At 35.2% G+C, this 23,308-nt stretch overlaps 1 protein-coding gene across 1 annotated transcript in view; it reads left to right on the forward strand.

Moving 5' to 3' along the window:
* LOC101322709 (catenin alpha-3) overlaps positions 1 to 23,308 on the forward strand; it is a 489,966-nt gene that overhangs the window by 337,012 nt on the left and 129,646 nt on the right. The window lies entirely within an intron of this gene.

The following is a 23,308-nucleotide window of genomic DNA, read 5'->3' on the forward strand; positions in this document are numbered from 1 at the left end:
GCAAAAAGCATTCTGTTTCATCTTTTACTTTGAAAATGTTTCTAAACACTATAGATTTTGTTTGTGAGCTGTTTACATTGAGGCTGCAGTAAAAATGGTTTTTCCAAATACCCTGGAGTTTTACCATTGAAAGCCTGACTCACTGAGCCCTTAGTTTTATTATCTGCTTGTGCTCATCCGTAGGCACAGCTTCATCTACATCCTGTCTCAGTGCTAAGTTAGGCTCACACGTCAGATGCTGCCTCTTGAGCAGAGTCTCATTTCTAGTTCCTGAATGGAGTTTTACTTGGAAAAACCTGTATGCTGCTAAGTGCCTTCCTAATCCAGAGGTTTGCCTCTCCAAATTCACATTCAGAAGACAGGAAGAATTATGTTTTGTTTGTTTAACTTTGGTGTGTGTTCTGACCATATGGATTTAGCCTGTATACTTTAAATGTATTGTTAGGGCTGCTGACGTGGAACACATATTCCTATTAACTCTGTGTTTTCGTTTTGCAGCAGCAAAGGAGTTTTAACCATTTTGAATCTCAGACATGTAAAATAATTTTTTTGGAACTGCATGAAAGAAAGGAATTGAAATACCTACATTTTGTGTCGAGGGAAGAGGGCTTTAATTGATATCTAACAATGTAATACGTGAAGAAGTAGATATATTGAGCCTGGTGGTAATTGGAGAATTATGGATATTATTGGTAGTGTAATGATAAGCATAAATATGTAAAATAAACTTGCTGTTTTTAGGCCTTAAGCTTAGATTCAACCAGTTCCCAAAGAATCTAAGTTTAAGTGCCAAAATCAGCACACTTAGATTCTTTGGGAACTGTTGGAATAACATACCAACATTATGACTCAGAACACTCTCCATATTCTCTTTCTTTTTTTTTCAATTGATAATAAAATTTTAAAAAATAAACAAGAAAAGTGTAAACGGTAAAGTTATCCTATAATTAAGGAAAGAAATTACTCAAAAACTGCATTATTAACTCATTCCACAGACAAGCTGTACTTTATTCCAGGTACACTTGAAATGTACTCTGAGAATTACTATGGTCCAAGTGATTGGATAATAACTGGTTAAATTATAACAACAGTCACAAGTTCTCAGTTTGTTACATGGAAAACTCATGTTGGACTAAATGAATTGTCCAAAGTAGGTCAACCATTTAATGAGAGACCCAACTCAGTGCTTTCTCTATTACCACATTTCCCCTGCTTATCACTATCCATCTGTCCTTCCTCCCCATTGACTTCTCCAGTCATATCTTTCTCACTAACATACTCATTTTGTTACTAACACTGAATTAAAATACAATCTTAAAGTTTTCAACTGAATATCTCATTTTATTTTTGTTTGGTAAATCTTTTTATTTATTTATTTAATTTCTTTTTTACACAGCAGGTTCTTATTAGTCATCAGTTTTATACACATCAGTGTATACATATCAATACCAATTGCCCAATTCATCACACCTCCACCCACAGCCCTGAATGACTTTCCCCCCTTGGTGTCCATATGTTTCTTCTCTACATCTGTGCCTCAACTTCTGCCCTGCAAACCAGTTCATCTGTACCATTTTTCTAGGTTCCACATATATGCGTTAATATACAGTATTTGTTTTTTTCTTTCTAACTTACTTCACTCTGTATGACAGTATCTAAATCCATCTACATCTCAACAAATGACCCAATTTCTTTCCTTTTTATGGCTGAGTAATATTCCATTGTATATATGTACCACATCTTCTTTATCCCTTTGTCTCTCAATGGGCATTTAGGTTGCTTCCATGACCTGGTTATTTTGTAAATAGTGCAGCAATGAACATTGGGGTGCATGTGTCTTTTTGAATTATGGTTTGCTCTGGGTATATGCCCAACAGTGGGATTGCTGGATCATATGGTAATTCTATTATTAGTTTTTTAAGGAACTTCCATACTGTTCTCCATAGTGGCTGTATCAATTTACATTCCCACCAACAGTGCAAGAGGGTTCCCTTTTCTCCACACCTTCTCCAGAATTTGTTGTTTCTAGATTTTCTGATGATGCCCATTCTAACTGGTGTGATACCTCATTGTTTTCATTTGCATTTCTCTAATAATTAGTGATGTTGAGCAGCTTTTCGTGTGCTTCTTGGCCATCTGTATGTCTTCTTTGGAGAAATGTCTATTTAGGTCTTCTGCCCATTTTTGGATAGGGTTTGTTTTTTTTAATATTGACCTGCATGAGCTGTTTATATATTTTGGAGATTAATCCGTTGTCTGTTGATTCATTTGCAAATATTTTCTCCCATTCTGAGGGTTGTCTTTTCATCTTGTTTATGGTTTCCTTTGCTGTGCAAAAGGTTTCATTAGGTCCCATTTGTTTATTTTTGTTTTTATTTCCATTACTCTAGGAGGTGGATAAAAAAAGATCTTGCTGTGATTTATGTCAAAGAGTGTTCTTCCTATGTTTTCCTTTAAGAGTTTTATAGTGTCCTGTCTTACATTTAGGTCTCTAATCCATTTTGAGTTTATTTTTGTGTATGGTGTTAGGGAATGTTCTAATTTCATTCTTTTACATGTAGCTGTCCAGTTTTCCCAGCACCACTTATTGAAGATACTGTCTTTTCTCCATTGTATATCCTTGCCTTCTTTGTCATAGATTAGTTGACCATAGGTGCGTGGATTTATCTCTGGGCTTTCTATCTTGTTCCATTGATCTATATTTCTGTTTTTGTGCCAGTACCATATTGTCTTGATTACTGTAGCTTTGTAATATAGTCTGAAGTCAGGGAGTCTGATTCCTCCAGCTCCATTTTTTCCCCTCAAGACTGCTTTGGCTATTCGGGGTCTTTTGTATCTCCATACAAATTTTAAGACTTTTTGTTCTAGTTCTGTAACAAATGCTATTGGTAATATGATAGGGATTGCATTGAATCTGTAGATTGCTTTGGGTAGTAGAGTCATTTTCATAATATTGATTCTTCCATTCCAAGAACATGGTATATCTCTCCATCTGTTGGTATCATCTTTAATTTCTTTCATTAGTGTCTTATAGTTTTCTGCATAGAGGTGTTTTGTCTCCCTAGGTAGGTTTATTCCTAGGTATTTTATTCTTTTTGTTGAAATGGTAAATGGGAGTGTTTCCTTAATTTCTGTTTCAGATTTTTCATCATTAGTGTATAGGAATGCAAGAGATTTCTGTGTGTTAATTTTGTATCCTGCAACTTTACCAAATTCATTGATTAACTCTAGTAGTTTTCTGGTGGCATCTTGAGTTATTTGTAGTGAGGTGGGTGGACCTAGAGTCTGTCATATAGAGTGAAATAAGTCAGAAAGAGAAAAACAAATACCGTATGCTAACACATATATATGAAATCTAAAAAAATAAAAAAGAATAAAAAAGTGGTTCTGAAGAACCTAGGGTCAGGACAGGAATAAAGATGTAGACACAGAGAATGGACTTGAAGACACGGGGAGGGGGACGGGTAAGCTGGGGCCAAGTGAGAGAGTGGCATGGACTTATATATACTACCAAATGTAAAACAGATAGCTAGTGGGAAGCAGCTGCATAGCACAGGTAGATCAGCTAGGTGCTTTGTGACCACTTAGAGGGGTGGGATAGGGAGGGTGGGAGGGAGATGCAAGAGGGAGGGGATATGGGGATATATGTATACATATAGCTGATTCACCTTGTTGTACAGCAGAAAGTAGCACACCATTGTAAAGCAATTATACTGCAATAAACATGTTAAAAAAAAAAGAGATCAGATTTGTTGTTACAAGAGGCGGGGGGTGGGGGAAGGAGAATGGGATGAAAGTGGTCAAAAGGTGCAAACTTCAGTTACAAGATAAATAAGTACTAGGGATGTAACGTATAACATGATTAATTAACATTGTTGAATGAAAGTTGTTAAGACAGTAAGTCCTAAGAATTCTCATCAGAAGGAAAAAATATTTCTTTCATTATATTTTATTTTGTATCTGTATGAGATGATCGATGTTCATTAAACTTATTGTGGTCATTGTTTCATGATGTATATAAGTCAATCATTATGTTTTATACCTCAGACTTGTACAGTGCTTTATGTGAATTATGTATCAGTATAACTGGAAGGAAAGTAACAAACTTAAAAAGAAAGTACATTGGTCTCTTCTGAAGGCTAACTCACGTTCCTAATGTCAGTCAATTTGAGAAAAAATGGGTGCTCAGGGAGCTGGAATAGAAAAATCCTTTCTCTCTGGGACTTGGTCACCTATGATTATATTTGGGACACAATGATGTCCAATAAGGTGCCTGTGAGGTCAGCAATGGATACTGAAATGACTTTCTCACTATAGAGGGTGAGCAATAACTGCGATGGAATAATAAGCCATTTTTAGATGTCTCTTTACCAAGACCATGTTACTCTTTTTTTTTTTTTTTTTTTTTTTTTTTTTTTTTTTTTATTGCGGTACGTGGGCCTCTCACTGTTGTGGCGTCTCCCGTTGCGGAGCACAGGCTCCGGACGCGCAGGCTCAGCGGCCATGGCTCACGGGCCTAGCCGCTCTGCGACATGTGGGTTCTTCCCGGACCGGGGCACGAACCCGTGTCCCCTGCATCAGCAGGTGGACTCTCAACCACTGCGCCACCAGGGAAGCCCAAGACCATGTTACTCTTAATCTGACTGTCATTTCTTATTTCTAATATTTTATCTAACGTTGTTATATATATATAATACAGTCTTATGTTAGCTGGCCAGAGGTAGTTAAGAGAAATTTTATTTGTCCACACAAGCAAGATGCTAGTAGGAAGTATGTAGGAAGAGACACTCTGGCCCTCAAGTGAAACCAAGGATATGGTGGCAGTGGTATTTAAGAAAAAATACCCAGTGGGGCAGAGGATGAATCTAAGGAAGAGTAGCACAGGTTGCTTTGCCCAGCTGCCTTACTCTCACAGATTTTCTCTTGGTAGGAATAGTCTGGACCACATTTTATTTTATTGTGGTATGAAAGCCCATTTAAACATTCTAAATCATAACTTGGGTGTCATTTAATGATGGTATTCTAGCTTCAAGATTTGGGAAAAGTTCCTTTAAGAAATGATGATGTTATCCAAAAATAGGTGGACTTTTTACAGCTTCTCAGCTTATAAGTAAGTGTTCTGATTTTGCTTTGGTAGGAATCTAGAATCTTAGGATAATAATTTCTTTTATTAAAAGAATCAATTTTTTTAAAGTATAAAACAAAAACAGAAACAATTTATGCATCTCCCACACCCCTCCACCTCTGGCAGGCATCAATCTGGTATTTGTATCTATGAGGTTTTTTAAAAAATAGTTTTAGATTTCACATATAAGAGAGATCATATGGTATTTGTCTTTTCTCTGTCTTATTTCACTTAGCATAATGTCTGCAAGGTCCATCCATGTTGCTGCAAATGGTAGGATTTCCTTCTCTTTTTTGATGGCTGAAAAATATTCCATTTTCATACATATATATTTATATACCACATTTTCTTTAGTCATTCATCCATCAAGTTTTTTCCATATCTTGGCTATTGTAAATAATGCTGCAGTGATCATGAGGGTGCACATACTTTTTGAGTTAGTGTTTTTGATTCTTCAGATGAATAACCAAAAGTGGAATTGATGAATTGTATGGTTGTTCTATTTTTAATTACTTAAGGCCCCTTGATACTGTTTTCAAAAGTGGCTGCACCAATTTACATCCTTACCAACAGTGCACAAGTGTTCCCTTTTCTCTGCCTCCTCATCAGCACTTGTTATTTCTAGTCTTCTTGATAATTGCCCTTCTAACAGATTTGAGGTGATAATCTCATTGTGATTTTCATTTGCAGTTTCCTGATGATTAAAGATGTACAGCATATTTTCATGTACCTGTTAGCAATCTATGACTTCTTTGGAAAAATGTCTATTCAGGTCTTCTGCTCATTTTTTAACCAGATTGTTTGTGTTTTTACTGTTTACTTGTATGCGTTCTCTAGATATTTTGGATGTTAGCCCCTTATCTGATATATGACTTACAAATATTTTCGCCCATTCAGTACATTGCCTTTTCATTTCGTGGATGGTTTCCTTTGCTATGCAGAAGCTTTTTAGTTTGATTTAGTGCCACTTGTTTATTTTAAATTTTGTTGCTTTTGCTTTTGTGTCAGGTTTTAAAATATCATTCCAAGACCTATGTTCAGGAGCTTACTTCTTTTGTTTTCTTCTAGGAGTCTTATGGTTTCAGGTCTTAATTCAAGTCTTTAATCCATTTTGAGTTATTTTTTGTGTATGCTGTAAGATAGTGTTCCATTTTCATTCTTTTGTGTGTTGTTATCCAATTTTCCCAACACCATTTATCGAAGAGACTGTTCTTTCCCCACTGTATATTCTTGGCTCCTTTGTTTACATTAATTGACTGTATATGCATGGATTTCTGGACTCTGTATTCTGTTCCACTGAACTACATGTCTGCTTCTATGTCAATACCATACTGTTTTAGCTACTACAGCTTTGTAATATAGTTTGAAATCAGGGAGCATAATGCCTCCAGTTTTGTTCTTCTTCATTAAGATTGCTTTCACTATTGAGGGTCTTATAGGATTCCATACAAATTTTAGGATTATTTGTTCTATTTCTGTGAAAAATGCCATTGGAATTTCGATAAGGGTTGCACTGAATCTGTATAATGTTTTGGGCATTATAGGAATTTTAAAAATATTCTTCCAATTCATGATCATGAAATATCTTACCATTTATTTGTGTCTTTTTCAAGTTATTTCATTAATATAATTTTCAATATACAGTTCTTTCACCGCCCCCCCCCCCGGTTAAATTTATTCCTAGGACTTTTATTATTTTTGATGCAGTAGTAAATGAGATTGTTTTCTTAATTTCTCTTTCTGATAGTCATTATTAGTGTATAGAAATGCAACAGATTTTTGTGTGTTAATTTTTATCCTACAACTTTACTGAGTTTATTAGTGTAACAATTTTTTGATGGAGTTTTGAGGGTTTTCTACATCTAATATATTGTCATCTGAAATAGTGACAGTTTTACTTCTTTCATTCCAATTTGAATGTCTTTTTCTTTCTTTTTCTTGCCTAATTGAACCAGGTAGGAATTCCAATACTATCTTGAATAAAAGTGGTGAAAGTGGTCATTCTTGTTCCTGATCTTAGAGGAAAAGCTTTCAGCTTTTTACAATTGAGTGCGATGTTAGCTATGGGCTTGTCTTATATGACCTGTATCATGTTGAGATACATTCCCTCTATTCATGCTTTATTGAGAGTTTTTTTAATCTTAAATGAATGTTGAATTTTGTCAAAAGCTTTTTCTACAGCTACTGATATGATAAAACTTTTATCCTTCATTTTTTTAATGTGTTGTTTCACATTTGAGTATGTTGAACTATCCTTGTGTCCTTGGAATAAATTCCTATTTGGGTTAACAATTTCATGTTTATTTTTGCCCTTGCTTCTTTTTACTTCTTCAAAAAAAGAACTCTAGCAAAGAAAAAAAATTTTTAATAATTTCAGACTTTCTTTTAGAGAGAGAGGATTCTTTCTTCAGGAATATATACTGTGCGGTGCTGGAAGATGAGGTTCTGAGGTGTGAATAGATATCAGACAATACTTTAAAAGTTTGCTTAAAAATATACAGTATTTTTTTTTTGTAGGAGAACACATAGGAGAGAAAAGGGCAAATTAAGAAGATGACCCTTAAAAGAAAGGTGACCACTAAAAAATAAATTATCATGTGCTTTCTGAAGTATGTTTGACCATTGGGATGTACATTTTTCATTAAGTTTCATTTTGAATTAGTTTTAGAATTATAGAAAAGTTACAGTTATAATATAGAGAGTTCCCATATACCCTTCACCCAGTTTCTCCTGATGTTGCCATCTGGCATAACTAAGGTCTGCTTGTCAAAACTAAGAAATGAACATTGGTATTATACTACTAGCTAAAGTATATACACTTCCTCAATTTTTCCACTAACATTCTTTTTTTGTTCTAAGATTAAAGCCAAGATTGTATTTGGTTGTCAAATCTCCTAGTCTCCTATAAACTATGCCAATTCCTTACCTTTCTTAGTCTTTTATGACCTTGATACTTGATACAGATCAGGTATTTTACAGACTGTCCCTTAATTTGGATTTGTCTGATATTTTTCTTATGATTATATTATGTTCTCTGTCCATCAAATCAGGAGGTACAAGATGTCAGTATGTTAAATTTCTTGTGATGTTGGCCTTTATCACTTGGCTAAAGTGTTGGTTGTTAGCTCTCTCTACTGTAAATTTATGATCATTTTTTCTTTGTAGTTAATAAATATCTTGGAGAAAATGATTTAAGGCTATCCAAATCTTATTCTCAAGTGTTTATCTACTAATTTTAATGTTCATCACTTAATCTAACCACAGATATTACAGTGATGTTTGCCTAAGTCATTTTTTATATCCCTATTTCTTCTGAATTTATTAATTAGAACTAATAGGAAGAGCTACCCCTTCTCTCACATTATTTATTCAGTTTATTTCTGTCACAGTTGGTTCCTGCATATTTATTGTATTCTGTGGATTTAACCCTAGTTTGTTGACCAGTTGTCCCACCTTTGCTACTGGAAACTTTTAGAGTTTGGCTCCTGTTTCTTTTTATTTATTTATTTATTTATTTATTTATTTTTGGCTGTGTTGGGTCTTCGTTTCTGTGCGAGGGCTTTCTCCAGTTGCGGCGAGTGGGGGTCACTCTTTGTTGCGGTGCGTGGACCTCTCACTGTCGTGGCCTCTCTTGTTGTGGAGCACAGGCTCCAGACGTGCAGGCTCAGTAGTTGTGGCTCACAGGCTTAGTTGCTCCGCGGCATGTGGGATCTTCCCAGACCAGGGCTCAAACCCGTGTCCCCTGCATTGGCAGGCAGATTCTTAACCACTGCGCCACCAGGGAAGCCCCTTGGCTCCCCTTTTTTGAGGAATTGCTTACTTTTTGTTATCATAAGATGATCCAAGCTCAACCAGTTTGTCAACTCTTTTAACTAAATTCATCTTACCAATGTCCAATGGCACCTGCCCAAGACAAGCAAGCGTTTGCTAGGACTTCTTCCAGCAGGCACCTGACTCCCCCTAGACTTCAGGTTAGTTGGTTGCCTTGTGACCTCTAAACAAGAAGACCTTATTGTTCATTCCAGATTGACTAAGCTTTAGACAGGTTTCTTCCTAACTATAGGTCACTGACTTTACTTTTTTTTAGAGCATTTACTTTAGAAAACTTGTAAATTCTTTCTCTGTCCCTTTTCTTTTTTTTTTTTTTTTTTTTGGTGGTATGCGGGCCTCTCACTGCTGTGGCCTCTCCCGTTGAGGAGCACAGGCTCAGCGACCATGGCTCACGGGCCTAGCCGCTCCGCGGCACGTGGGATCTTCCCGGACCGGGGCACGAACCCGTGTCCCCTGCATCGGCAGGCGGACTCTCAACCACTGCGCCACCAGGGAAGCCCCTCTCTGTCCCTTTGAGATGCAAATATTCTCCCAGCATCTTGCCAGGTTTACAATTCAGGAATATTTTTCACAAGGACCTGGGAGCTAGCCCTTTGAAGTATAATAATCAAGAAAGATAGTGTCTCTTATCTACCAGCCTCTGCTGGATAGTAGGAGCCAAACTTTCATAAGCATCATTACCATACATAGATGGTCTAACCACATTGACCAACTCCGCTTTAATGTCCTCTAATGCTTTTCTGCTAGCTCACCTCAGTGCTTAAAAACTCTCCCAACTTCTGTTTCAGCAGAGTTGAGTTCAGTCTCTCCCGTATGCAATACTCTTGAATAAATTTTTCCTTGCTTGTTTAATTTAGCCAGTGTAATTTTTCATTGACGTCTCTGATAGGTTAATAAAATGGTCATGAACTTTTAGATTTTCTGACTTGTTCTTTTTAATGTGGAAACAGTGTTTTCTCCAATTTTCTAAATACTCAGATAAAAACAAGATAGATTATAATTTTAAGATATTTTCATTCCCACTTTGTGAAATTCCCATATTACCCCTAAACAACTTCACAATTTTTTCATTACACAAATTATGTATATGGATGATTTTTAAAGAGTTTAAAAATGTTGGGCCACTATAACATAGTGAGAAGGGAATAGTCATGGAAGGTTAGTCTCAAGTGAAAGGAATAGATCAGTAAGGGCAGAAATGCAGAGTAGAAAGTTGGTCAATGGGGATGTAAGTCCTCAGTAATTTATAGTGCTCTTAGGGAATTTTCAAAGAATGTATGATAAGGAGTTTGACAGTTTCTTTTTAAATATGGAAACTTCAGCTAACTGTGGGTCAGAATAGAAAAAATGGACAGTTACCCAGTAATGTAGTCACTAAACAATATTTGTGAATTTTCTAAATTGATATATGTTTTTCTTTTTTAAATACCTAGCAAGTCTTAAATAGGTTACAAATTATAACTGTTCACTTTTCTTTGGGGATTACATATCCTGTATTCAACTGACATTAATCTAATGAGATTTTTAAAATTTACCATGTATATATGATGGCAAGCATTCTCAGCATATTTATATAGATCATAAACATGGCACTATATGAAATCATAATAATATAGACATATATAAGCATAATATATGGACAGTTATTTGTAATTCTATACTACATTCCTCAGATTGTTATTCTATGAAGAAAAATGTTGTTAGAAAGATAAAGTGTTCAGATTTCCATAAACTATTGGGAAGAAATCTGTTAATTATATTCAGTTATACATTTAATACATGTATAATTTTATAAAATTATATTCATTACAAAAGTATAATTAAGAAGGAGTTGGGATTTCCTTGCTGGTCCAGTGGTTAAGACTTCACCTTCCAGTGCAGGGGGTGCGGGTTCGATCCCTGGTTGGGGAGCTAAGATCCCACATGACTTGCAGCCAAAAAACCGAAGCATAAAACAGAAGCAATATTGTAAAATTCAATAAAAACTTAAAAATGGTCCACATAAAAAAAAAAAACTTAAAAAAAAGAAGGAACTATGCTAACTATCAGTAGAGATGTAGAATTTTTTCTCAAATTATACCTGTTTTAGTGGGTATACCTATTTTAGTGGTACATTATTCATATACTGTGTCAGGATTTTATGTTTGAAAAAATTTTTAATTAATTATAAACAAACATTAAATATTACACCATCAAAGATATACAAAAACTATATTTAGTAAAACACTTGCTTTCCTGGAACTGTTATAGAACAAATTGTTTTGGACGAAGATACATTTTTAACTTCAAAAATAATATCTACTTGAATTTGTCTTCAAATTGTATTCCATGCAATTTAACTTACCAACTAAAATATTCCAAATATAATTTGATATTTTCTGGGCACAGAGATTTTAAGTTCCTTGAGAGCAGGAATGGTGCTTTTTAACTCCCATGCAGTAGAAAATCAGTAAATGCTGGGTGATGATGTGGTAGATGACTCATTGTCAGTATTATGACCAAACATAACTGTACTATGCTATAATACAGTGATAGGATGGAGGTGTCCTGATATGAGCAGGAAAGTTTATTCATAAACTGAAAGACCCCAGTTATCTGAGCTTTCCGTCTCTTCTTTGATAGATTTTATTTTCCTTCCTTGGGATCAGACTAGCACTCTTCCTCTCTACTTCCAGTTTACTGTAAAGTGGGCATGGAATTCAGGCAACTAAATTTATTTAAATTGTGTGCAAAGTAAAATATTCTAGGCTCTGAATCACATCCTAAAGGCAGACTTGTGATTAAAATGAATGGGCTTCTAAAACATGATTGAGTTTCTCACAGCCTTTATAATATTTACTTATTGAATTGTTCTTTTTTTTTTTTTAAATGTTGAGCCTTCTTTCAATTTATTTATTTATTTTTATTTTTGGCTGTGTTGGGTCTTCGTCTCTGTGTGAGGGCTTTCTCTAGTTGTGGCAAGCGGAGGCCACCCTTCATCGCGGTGCGCTGGCCTCTCACTGTCGTGACCTCTCTTGTTGCGGAGCACAGGCTGCAGACGCGCAGGCTCAGTAGTTGTGGCTCACGGGCCTAGTTGCTCCGCGGCATGTGGGATCTTCCCAGACTAGGGCTCAAACCCGTGTCCCCTGCATTCACAGGCAGATTCTCAACCACTGCGCCACCAGGGAAGGCCTGAATTGTTCCTTTTTTATGTGTAGCTGTGTAATTTCAAAACATGAGTATTTCTATTTTTTCCATCTTGGCAATACCCAAGACAAAAAGTATTACAAAAACCTGGAACGAAGATCTAAAGGAAACATGATTCAATTGAATTTAAATTAATCTAAATCCTTGCAATGTTTAGATTAAAAAATATATATGGAACCATTTAGATAAGAATACTCATATAAGCTCGTTAAAGTATGCCTTTCCAATTGAGAAAGGCTACTTTGGACGACAACTTATAATAACCTACCTGTTTTGGTGAGAAAGGAACCAGAGGAAAGATGTTAAAGGCTTAGTGTTAACCCTATAGCTAAAACATGTAGTGCAAAAACTATATGGCCATGGTAGGGTCACATCTGTCAAAATGATTGGGATTCTCATGTCAGATTTTTGGTACCTCCTCCCACCAGCACCACTTTTTTTGAGCCTCCATGTAGATCACCAACTCTGAGTTAGCAACCTTTCTTTTTAGAGAAAGGTTGATACTATAGCCACATTTATTTAAATTTCAATCATATGATATACACCAAGATTCTGAGTGAACTTGTTTCTTATGGGTTTTCAGCCACACTAATCTATGTGGGTTACTTTTGCAGGTCATGAATCTCATTCAGTTTTGGTTTTTACTGGTAAAATTTACTTATCTCTTAGCACCAGAGAACTCAGAACTGAGCCTTCAGGTATGTCCAAGGAGAGGCTGAAGCATCTTCAGGGATATGACAGACGGAATGGTATTTTGGGTTAAGAGAATAGATTGTATGGCCTATAAAATCCCTGATACCATGACAAAATAAGAAAATAGAAAATATTATCTGTTTTCCAGGCTTTTAAAATTTTTTCAAATAATTCTTTAAAAGTTTTAACTTTATTTCATTTTATTTACATTTTATTTTATTGATTGGTTTATTTTTTCAATTAAAATGTATAGAAAAATTTAACCCTCATACAATGTACATGCATATTTCCATGATCTAGATAGTAATTTTAACATACTTCCAGAGTCATAGTTGCTTTTTATTTCTGAACCACTTCAGAATGATTTGCAACACCATAGCATTTTATGCCTAAATATTTCAGCCAGTGTCTCCTAAAATAATGGATACGCTCCTATATAACCACAATATTGTTATCACATGGAAGAAAATTAACAATCACTTCTTAATATTTCCTAATACTCGGTCTATATTCAGATTTCTCCATTTGTCTTCTAAATGCCTTTTACAGCTTTATTTTCTCCTAGACCCAGGACACAAGTTGGTTTACAAATAATATATGACTAATTTTTTTCAAAACTAACATTTAACCCTAGTGCTAAAAACTGTGTTGTAAATGAAACCATAAACAATGAGGTATTATGTAAAAGGAAAAAAAAATTGGAGGAGGTCTTCTTCATTTATAGGAGACATGTATATGCCCCCTAGAGACCTCTTTTCCATGACTGTAAAAGGTAGATATTAACAATATCAACCCTATAATATTATTATTTAAATGGTATAATTTTTCAAAAGTGCTTAGCAAAGTGAGTGACATATGGGAAGCATGAACAAATGTTAATTACCATTATTATTATTACCATTAGAAAATAGGCAATCAATCAAGTAAGGCAAGCCCAGAGATAAACCCATGCACCTATCATCAACCAATCTATGACAAAGGAGGCAAGGATATACAATGGAGAAAAGACAGTCTCTTCAATAAGTGGTGCTGGGAAAACTGGACAGCTACATGTAAAAGCATGAAATTAGAACACTCCCTAACACCATACACAAAAATAAACTCAAAATGGATTAGACACATAAATGTAAGACCGGATACTATAAAACTCTTAGAGGAAAACATAGGAAGAACACTCTTTGATATAAATCACAGCAAGATCTTTTTTTATCTACCTCCTAGAGTAATGGAAATAAAAACAAAAATAAACAAATGGGACCTAATGAAATTTAAAAGTTTAGGCACAGCAAAGGAAACTACAAACAAGACGAAAAGACAACCCTCAGAATGGGAGAAAATATTTGTAAATGAATCAGTGGACAAAGGATTGATCTCCAAAATATATAAACAGCTCATGCAGGTCAATATTAAAAAAACAAACAACCCAATACAAAAATAGGCAGAAGACCTAAATAGACATTTCTCCAAAGAAGACATACAGATGGCCAAGAAGCACATGAAAAGCTGCTCAACATCACTAATTATTAGAGAAATGCAAATCAAAACTACAATGAGGTATCACCTCACACCAGTTAGAATGGGCATCATCAGAAAATCTACAAACAACAAATGGTGGAGAGGGTGTGGAGAAAAGGGAACCCTCTTGCACTGCTGGTGGCAATGTAAATTGATACAGCCACTATGGAGGACAGTATGGAGGTTCCTTAAAGAACTAAAAACAGAATTACCATATGACCCAGCAATCCCACTACTGGATATATGCCCAGAGAAAACCATAATTCAAAAAGACACATGCACCCCAGTGTTCATTGCAGCACTATTTATAACAGTCAGGTTGGAAGCAACCTAAATGTCCATCAACAGATGGATAGGTAAAGAAGATGTGGTACATATATACAATGGAATATTACTCAGCCATAAAAAGGAACAAAACTGGATAATTTTTTAGACGCGGATGGATCTAGAGACTGTCATACAGAGTGAAGTAAGTCAGAAAGAGAAAAGCAAATGTCATATATTAATGCATATATGTGGAACCTAGAAAAATGGTACAGATGAACCGGTTTGCAGGGCACAAATTGAGACACAGATGCAGAGAACAAACGTATGGACACCAAGGGGGGAAAAAAAAAGGGGTGGTGGTGGGGCGGGGTGTGTGTGTGTGATGATTTGGGATATTGGGATTGATATGTATGCACTAATATGTATAAAATGGATAACTAATAAGAACCTGCTGTATAAAAAAATAAAATTCCAAAAATTTTAAAAATTAAAAAGAGGGTTGCAGGTTTATTTGGTATGAGAAAAAAAAGAAAATAGGCAATCAATCAAGTAAGCCTAATGATTTAATACTGTGTTTCAACCCAGCCCCTGAAGCCTATAAGGTTTTATAATAAAATGAGATAGTTTTATAGCTGATAGGAATCTGTGAGTGTACCCCACAAGGTTTTAAGAGTGCTAGTTTCGACAGGTGGGGAAGCTGAAAGCTTTTTAAAGCTAATATATTTATAAATTTGATTTAAAGGACTACATATAAAAATGTAGAAATGTATATTATTCCTTAAAGCAGAGTCCAATTTTAATCCCTAAATATCATTTTAAAATATTATGGAAAACTTTCTCTAATGAATTCTCATGAATATGTTTGAAATCACAATTTAGTATGCTTAAAAAATCAGTCCAAAAATCTTTTTTTATGAATTTGTTCTCTCAATTTTAATTAAGTTGAATTTCTGCTGGCAGTACTTTAGATTTTCTAAACTCCAGTGAAACGTTCTACTGCTTATGTTTTTGATATATTAAAAATATATCCATTCCAAAATGCCTCTGGGCTTATTTTAAAAATTATAAATGCTGTTATTAAATTAGGTGTACTCTGAAGGTAAGAACAAGAATTCCCCTTTTAGTAATAGTTAACCAATATGCATACACCAGGCATACATTTTAAAAGTTTATAAAACATTTCATTTTGAATGTTGAGTTCTAGCTACCCACCCACACGAGTAATACTAATTGATTAGGAATTCCCTAATATTTATAAAAACTAGTAATTGTGGCTTACTTATTAATAAAATACTATTTCTGTGTTCCATCCAGGTTTATGGATAGGGAATGTAACAGAGTCATATGATTTACTTAAGAATTCAATTTTCATGTAAAAGTTGTAGCAAAACAAAAAAGTTATAGCTAAGTAAAGCAGAACATTTTTGTGGGAAGAGAGAACTATTAATAATGGCAACAGGTGGATTTATGTACCAAATGTGCCATTAACCAGCTGGGTAATATTTTTCAAGACATTTCTCTTCCCTGGAACTCAGTTTCCTTATCTGTAAAATAAGCAATTTGGATTCTAGAGCTTCTGAAAATAAGAGAATTATAGTGAGCTTCGATTACCATATAGTTTATTGCTTATGGAATATATTCACTCAAAATATACTGCTTGATCTCTACCTAAACTCTGTGAGGTAGCTAAGTGAATATTTTTAACTGTCCTTTCCCACGATGTTGTAGAAAGTCTTGGAGGCAAGGCTTATCATATTTATATACATTAATCGTAAGCACCATTTACTAAGTCCCTAGTGTATTCTAGGTATCACTATTTACAGACATAACTCTAATTGTCAGAAAATCTCTAATAAGATTGTCATCATTTAACATGTGATGAAACTCGGGTCTAGGATGGTTGCATTACTATCTACAAAGCTAGTACTTGGCAGAGCTGGAGTTTGAATGGAGGTCTGTATGACAACAAAGTTTTGCATTTTTTTCTATTATCACTTTTTCCTTTTTATCTTTTTTTTTTTTTTTTTTTTTTTTTTTTTTGCGGAACGCAGGCCTCTCACTGCTGTGGCCTCTCCCGTTGCGGAGCACAGGCTCCGGACGCGCAGGCTCAGCGGCCATGGCTCACGGGCCCAGCCGCTCCGCGGCATGTGGGATCTTCCCGGACCGAGGCACGAACCCGTGTCCCCTGCATTGGCAGGCGGACTCTCAACCACTGTGCCACCAGGGAAGCCCCCTTTTTATCTTTTTTAAGTGTTAATGAAAATCATTTAACGTGTTTAAGTAAAGAACTAATATAGGTATATCAACATTTTAAGTAGTAGTGATGAGCATAATGAAATTAAAAAGTAGATAAAAAATGAGAAGATCAGTTGTGTTATTAATATAGTCTTAGAGGAATAACAAAATCCTGGACAGGAAATTAGGATTTGGGCATTAACATATACCCAGTACTATATATAAAGTTGATAACAACAGGGACCTACTGTATAGCACAGGGAACTCTACTCAATATTCTGTAATAACCTACATGGGAAAAGAATCTGAAAAAGAATGGATTTATGTATATGTATAACTGAATCACTTAGCTGTACACCTGAAACTAACACAACATTGTAAATCAACTATCCTCCAATATAAAGTAAAAATTAAATTTTAAAAAATTTTAAAAAAGAAAGTGGACAGGAAAAATAAGAGAAATTAATTTCTACCTTGTACAGGTAGAAGCTTAGAAAATATGTAAATGTAAGTGACAAAATGCAAGATCAGTGCTATAAAATTTTGATCCCACAAGGCTTTTCTTCTTTATGTCTTGACAGTTCCTATTAACAACTGCAAACAAACATTTATCATGTATATGTTCCTACATTCAGGAATCTTATAGTCTGGGGCAGAAGACCAAAAAAACCCACAAAAAAGCAAATAAGATAGACAGACAGATTCACCACTATTACTCTGAAAGATGATTTTGTTTTCAAAGACCTTTCCTATAGTGAGGTAAGATAGTCACATTTACAAATAATTAGGCTACAATAGAGAACAGTATAAACATCCTGAGGGAAAAACTGATAACATGTTCTGAAACCTTTAAAAGAATAATTATATATTATATAATATATAATTATATAATATATCTCCTTTTTTCTGGAGAAGAAAGGGGGATATACTGTATGAATTGGGCTTGGAAATATGATTAAGTTTGGACCAACAGAGATGGGGAAAGGAAAGAAGATGAACAAAATAATTAATGGACAATATCTTAAGGTATTTAAATGCAACAGCAAATAGCTTGGTTTAGCTTGAGGGTACAGTGGAAGATGAAATGACATTGAAAGGAAGATGAAATGACATTGAAAAGCTGGTAGGGGGACTTCCCTGGTGGCACAGTGGTTAAGAATCTGCCTGCCATGCAGGGGGTATGGGTTTGAGCCCTGGTCCCAGAAGATCCCACATGCCGCGGAGCGACTAATCCTGTGCAACACAACTACTGAGCCTGTGCTCTAGAGCCCGTGAGCCACACTTACTGAGTCCGCGTGCCTAGAGCCGGTGCTCTGCAACAAAGAGAAGGCATCACAATGAGAAGCCCGCGCACCTCAATGAAGAGTAGCCCCCACTCACCACAACTAGAGAAAGCCCGTGCACAGCAACAAAGACCCAATGCAGCCAATAAATAAATAAATAAATAAATGAAAAGAAAAGCTGGTAGGGGCAAAGGTCGTGGTGATGGCTGTGTCATAGTAATTTCACTCCTAGATGTAGACTGAAGAAGAACGCACCCGTAAGTGCACCAAAAGAAAAATATAAGAATATTTACTATTCATAATAGCCAAAAATACTATGCTTCCCGAAAGGCCATTAATAGAAAAACAGATAAATGAATGGTATATGTTTACACAGTGGAATACTCTGTATAGAGCAATGAGAATAAACATACTATAACTCCATGCAATAATATAGATGTATTTCAAATATATAAATGTTGGACATAAAAAGCCAAGTACAAGAGTATATATATTATTATTCCATTTTTATAAGGTTCAGAAACAGGAAAATCTATAGTTCTAGATATACAGGTAGTTATTTGATTGCTCTTGGGAGATACTGACTTTTGGGGGTGATGCTGTTTTTTTCTTAATTGGGTGCTAGGTACATGGATTCCCTCAGTTTGTGAAAGTTGTTCAACTGTACATTTAAGATTTGGGCATTTTTCTATGTGAATTTTCTACTTTAATTCAATTTAATGGTGATATTTGAGGAATTTATAGTCTTTATTCAATAAGGAGACATGAAAGGTGTTTTTTAGCTGAAGAATTGCACAATTCTATCAGAAAGATTGAATCAAATGGTGGCAAGACGAAAGGATTGAAAATGAAAGAGAAAATTAAGACCCAAACTTGTATGATAGTAATAGGAAGACAAAGAAAGAGATGGATGTGGTAAAAGTGTTAGTGATAAAATTGGCAAATGTTGTGCCTATCAGAACAGGATAGATAAAAGGGGAGAATTTTTATTTTTTAAATGAGATTTCAAGACTGGATGGCAGGTAGTACTACTGACAGAAATGAACATAAAGATAAAGGATTTAGCAAGCATTGGCAAACTATAGCCAGCTGGTCAAATCTGGCCCATTGACTGTTTTGTACAGCCCATGAGCTGGGAATGTTTTTGTTTTGTTTTGGGTTTTTTATGGGTTTTTTGTTGTTGTTGTTTTGGGGTTTGCTTTATTTTTACATTTTTAAATGGTTGAAAAAAATTAGAATAGATGTAATCAGAATAGTATTTGTGATGTGTGAAAATTATAGGCAATTGAAATTTCAGTGTCCATATAAAGTTGTGTGGGAACACAGCCATGCTCATTTGTTAGCACAGGTTCTGTGACTGCCCTCACATTACAGCAGCAGTGGAGTTAAGTAATGCAATAGATTGGTATGGTACGGCCTGGAAAATGTATACTGTGTACTGTCTTGCCCTTTCAGAAAAATTCTGCTTACCTCTGTTTTAGAGCTAAAATTATAAATGATATATGTATACTTGAAAATGCCTAATAGGCTAATGGGAACATACAACTTTTGTTGAAGAGAGGAGAATAACCTGAGAAGTAGAATTCTGAGGATCACTAACTGTATAGAGTGAAGAACTGAATCTCTTAGTATGAGTAACAGTTAGCATTTAATAGCACTTAAGAATTTTAAAAAGTATATTCATATACATTCATTCTTTTGATATCTAAAATAACCCATGATGTGAATATCATTTTTTTCTAGTTTGCAAATAAGGAAACTTATATTGTAAAAGATATGTGGCTATATTTTGGAGAACAATTACATTCAAAAGTAGAAGGTGATACAGAAATATCAGCGAGGAGAATGTAGATATTTTGGCCTATGGTGGGCAGTATTCCTCTTGTTTGCAGTCATGGTGATAGAACAAAAACTCGAGTCAGAGTTTCTGGGTTTTCATCCTGGTTCTACCATTTACTAACACTACAATCTTGAGTAAATCACTTAACCTTTTAGAGACTCAGCTTCGTAATCTTAGCATAATAGTGTTCTTACCTCAGAGGGCTCTTATGAAGATTAAATTTTAAATATATGTTAAGGCGCCTAGAAGAGTGTTTGACATATATACATGTTATTTTCATTGTCTTCTGGAACAGATTTTCGAATCAGTTAACATACAATGTAATTTCATGTGGATGGCAGGGATTCCAAAAGCCTTTATTAGCTGTTTGTATCAGAGTTGTATTCTATATATGTGAGCAGAAGCAGAGCCACTTAGCCAGCTGGCAATAAATATCAGAGATTCCACTTACGTGATTTGAGCTTTGTACCTCAGTTTCTTTGCTTATCCAGCAAAAAATAATCCAACAAGGAACATTCACCCAGAATTCCTAAATATCAAGTATTCTCTGAAGTTCTATTTTGACATTTTCATAGTGATTGCAATTGATTGATGGCGTATGATAAATCATTCACAGAAGCACTAAAAGTCTTCAGTAAAGGTGTCAGTCAGTAATTTAATGCTTTTTTGTCCCTGTTGTTCCTCTTGTAAAAAAAGAGTCAGAATTCTCCAGAACTTTTAGTTTTGTAAACTATTGCCCAACTTTTGGCCCTTATCTTGGCAAAAGTAAATATCTGCCAATTGTAATTCACCGTGTGAGTTGAGATGTTATTAAGGAAACTGAGTGCAACCCATGAGATTCTTGTCCAGGACAGGGTCAGTCAATGCTAGCCAATAATCGACTCTGTTTCCTGCATGGTAGGTGGATAGCAGTTGCAATTATTGTCATTTTGTGTCTGGGGAAATGTAGACAGGAGAGTTAAGTGACTTCCTCAAGGTCATATTGTGAATCAATGGCATTCCAAGGAACAGAACTTGGAATACACTTAACCAGATAACCTCTTAAATGGTTTAAACTTCAGCATGAGGATAGTGAAAAATTTTCCACTGTATGCCAGGATACACGTCAAAATTATTTCTTAGATCCAGAGTCATGCATTTATTATCCCTGAGATAAAGGCTGTAAAAAGAGACCCCAAATAAATTGGTCTATAGCTGTTATCATTTGGAAGTTTAATTATGTTTTTATGAAAATGGAGAGAATGATAATGACCAGTAGTTAAGAAGGAGAAAATTCATTTCTATTTTAAAGCTAGTTTAGTGCATTAGTAGCTTACAGCTTTCTTAATGGCTTGTATACTATTGATTTCAGACATAAGAGAGTTGTGTCTTTATTTACATGCTTTGCCACATACCAGCAGCAGTAAAAGCTGCTCTTCCTTTAATGTGTTACATAGGCCACATTTCCTGAGAAAAGAAACTACAAACTATTTTCAGCTCCTAAGGAAGAGTCATCTGTACACTCATCAATTAAAAACTTAGGGCTTCCCTGGTGGCACAGTGGTTGAGAGTCCGCCTGCCGATGCAGGGGACACGGGTTCGTGCCCCGGTCCGGGAGGATCCCACATGCCGCGGAGCGGCTAGGCCAGTGTGCCATGGCCACTGAGCCTGCGCGTCCGGAGCCTGTGCTCCGCAGCGGGAGAGGCCACAACAGTGAGAGGCCCACATACCGCAAAAAAAAAAAAAAAAAAAAAAAAAAAAAAATTAGTCTCATAGCTTAGTTTAGTTCTTAAAATAAAATAAAATATATAATGAAAAGAAAGCAAATTTTAAGTGCTAGATATGTGAATATATTTTTATTTTTTATTCAGTATGGACTGTCATTTATTGTGAACTACTCAATATGTATCAAGCCTTATGCTAAGGAGCTTAAAGAAAACTTCAGAAAGCTTCATCGTTTAGTTTCTTTAATAGGTTAGAACTGAAGCATGGATAACTAATCCTGAGATTTTACAAATGTCAAGTTATTTTAGACCCCAAATTAGGCTTATGATAGATAATAAATGACACATATTTGATATTGCTTCTTTGATTTTTATATTTTGGTCGGATTTTCCATTGACCATTCTTATAATTCCTTCATTTCATATATTTAATTTTATTGCTCTTGTACAGTATTGCCTCAATAAAGTGTGTTTTTAGTATTCTGAACCTAGTAACCACGTTTTTGTAAAGCTTTGTGAGGTGATTTCTTCCAATTTCCCCATTTATAGGTGAACTAGAAATCAGCATCTGGAAATATTAATATATAGGCATTGTAGGTATCACATGTTCCCTGTGAATAATCAAATAAGTAAATTCCACTTATATGATTTATCCTTTTTAAATGTTCCTTCTCAAACCTATTTACTTCTTCTACTATTGGATTATGTATGGACTTTTTTGTTGTTTGTTTGTTTTTTGCGGTACGCAGGCCTCTCACTGTTGTGGCCTCTCCCGTTGAGGAGCACAGGCTCCGGACGCGCAGGCCCAGTGGCCATGGCTCACGGGCCCATCCGCTCCGCGGCATGTGGGATCTTCCCGGACCGGGGCACGAACCCGTGTCCCCTGCAGGCGGACTCGCAACCACTGCGCCACCAGGGAAGCCCCAAAGTTCTTTTTTATTTGACAAAAAGTCTTAGGTCCCAGGTGCTATGGTTGTGAATATGGTAGTTTAGGGGTATAGATAGTTTTCTACCATCCCACATTTTAAATTGCAAGTGCAAGAAGCAAGTTTGCATACTGTTCAAAATATGACATATACAAAGAATAGTACTATGCCAGTGCATTAAGTTTACTGTGTATAAGAAAATAGCACCTCAAAACTCAGGATGCTAATTAGGGAGGGCTGACTTAATAAACCCTGCCCATAACATTTTTATTCTTCCCCAGATAGTTTGTAATACACATACACACTTGAATATGTTTATATGCACCATATACACATTAATCCTTAGGATTTTATATATGTGCTTGTCTGTATACATAACAATTTATAAATGTATACTGTACTGTTTACCAGTGTGTATTCATCGTTTACATAGGGATCTATCAATGTATATACATACATCGATAAACAGTCTCATTTCAAGCTATAGTTTGTTATACTTCTACCTTTTGAAGCATACTATTAATAAAATTAAATAAGGTATATGCTTTTCTAACGTATGTGAGGAATTACATTAAGTTTGAATTAAGTTAAAATTTTAATACGTTAGAAATGTGAGAAGTCATACACTTATATTAAGGAGTAGATTTAAATATGTCAGATATTAAATTATACTTTTGTATTAAATTTAACATTGTAGTTCTAGA

This window comes from Tursiops truncatus, chromosome 16, assembly GCF_011762595.2.
Source record: "Tursiops truncatus isolate mTurTru1 chromosome 16, mTurTru1.mat.Y, whole genome shotgun sequence".
NCBI classification, from domain to species: domain Eukaryota; kingdom Metazoa; phylum Chordata; class Mammalia; order Artiodactyla; family Delphinidae; genus Tursiops; species Tursiops truncatus.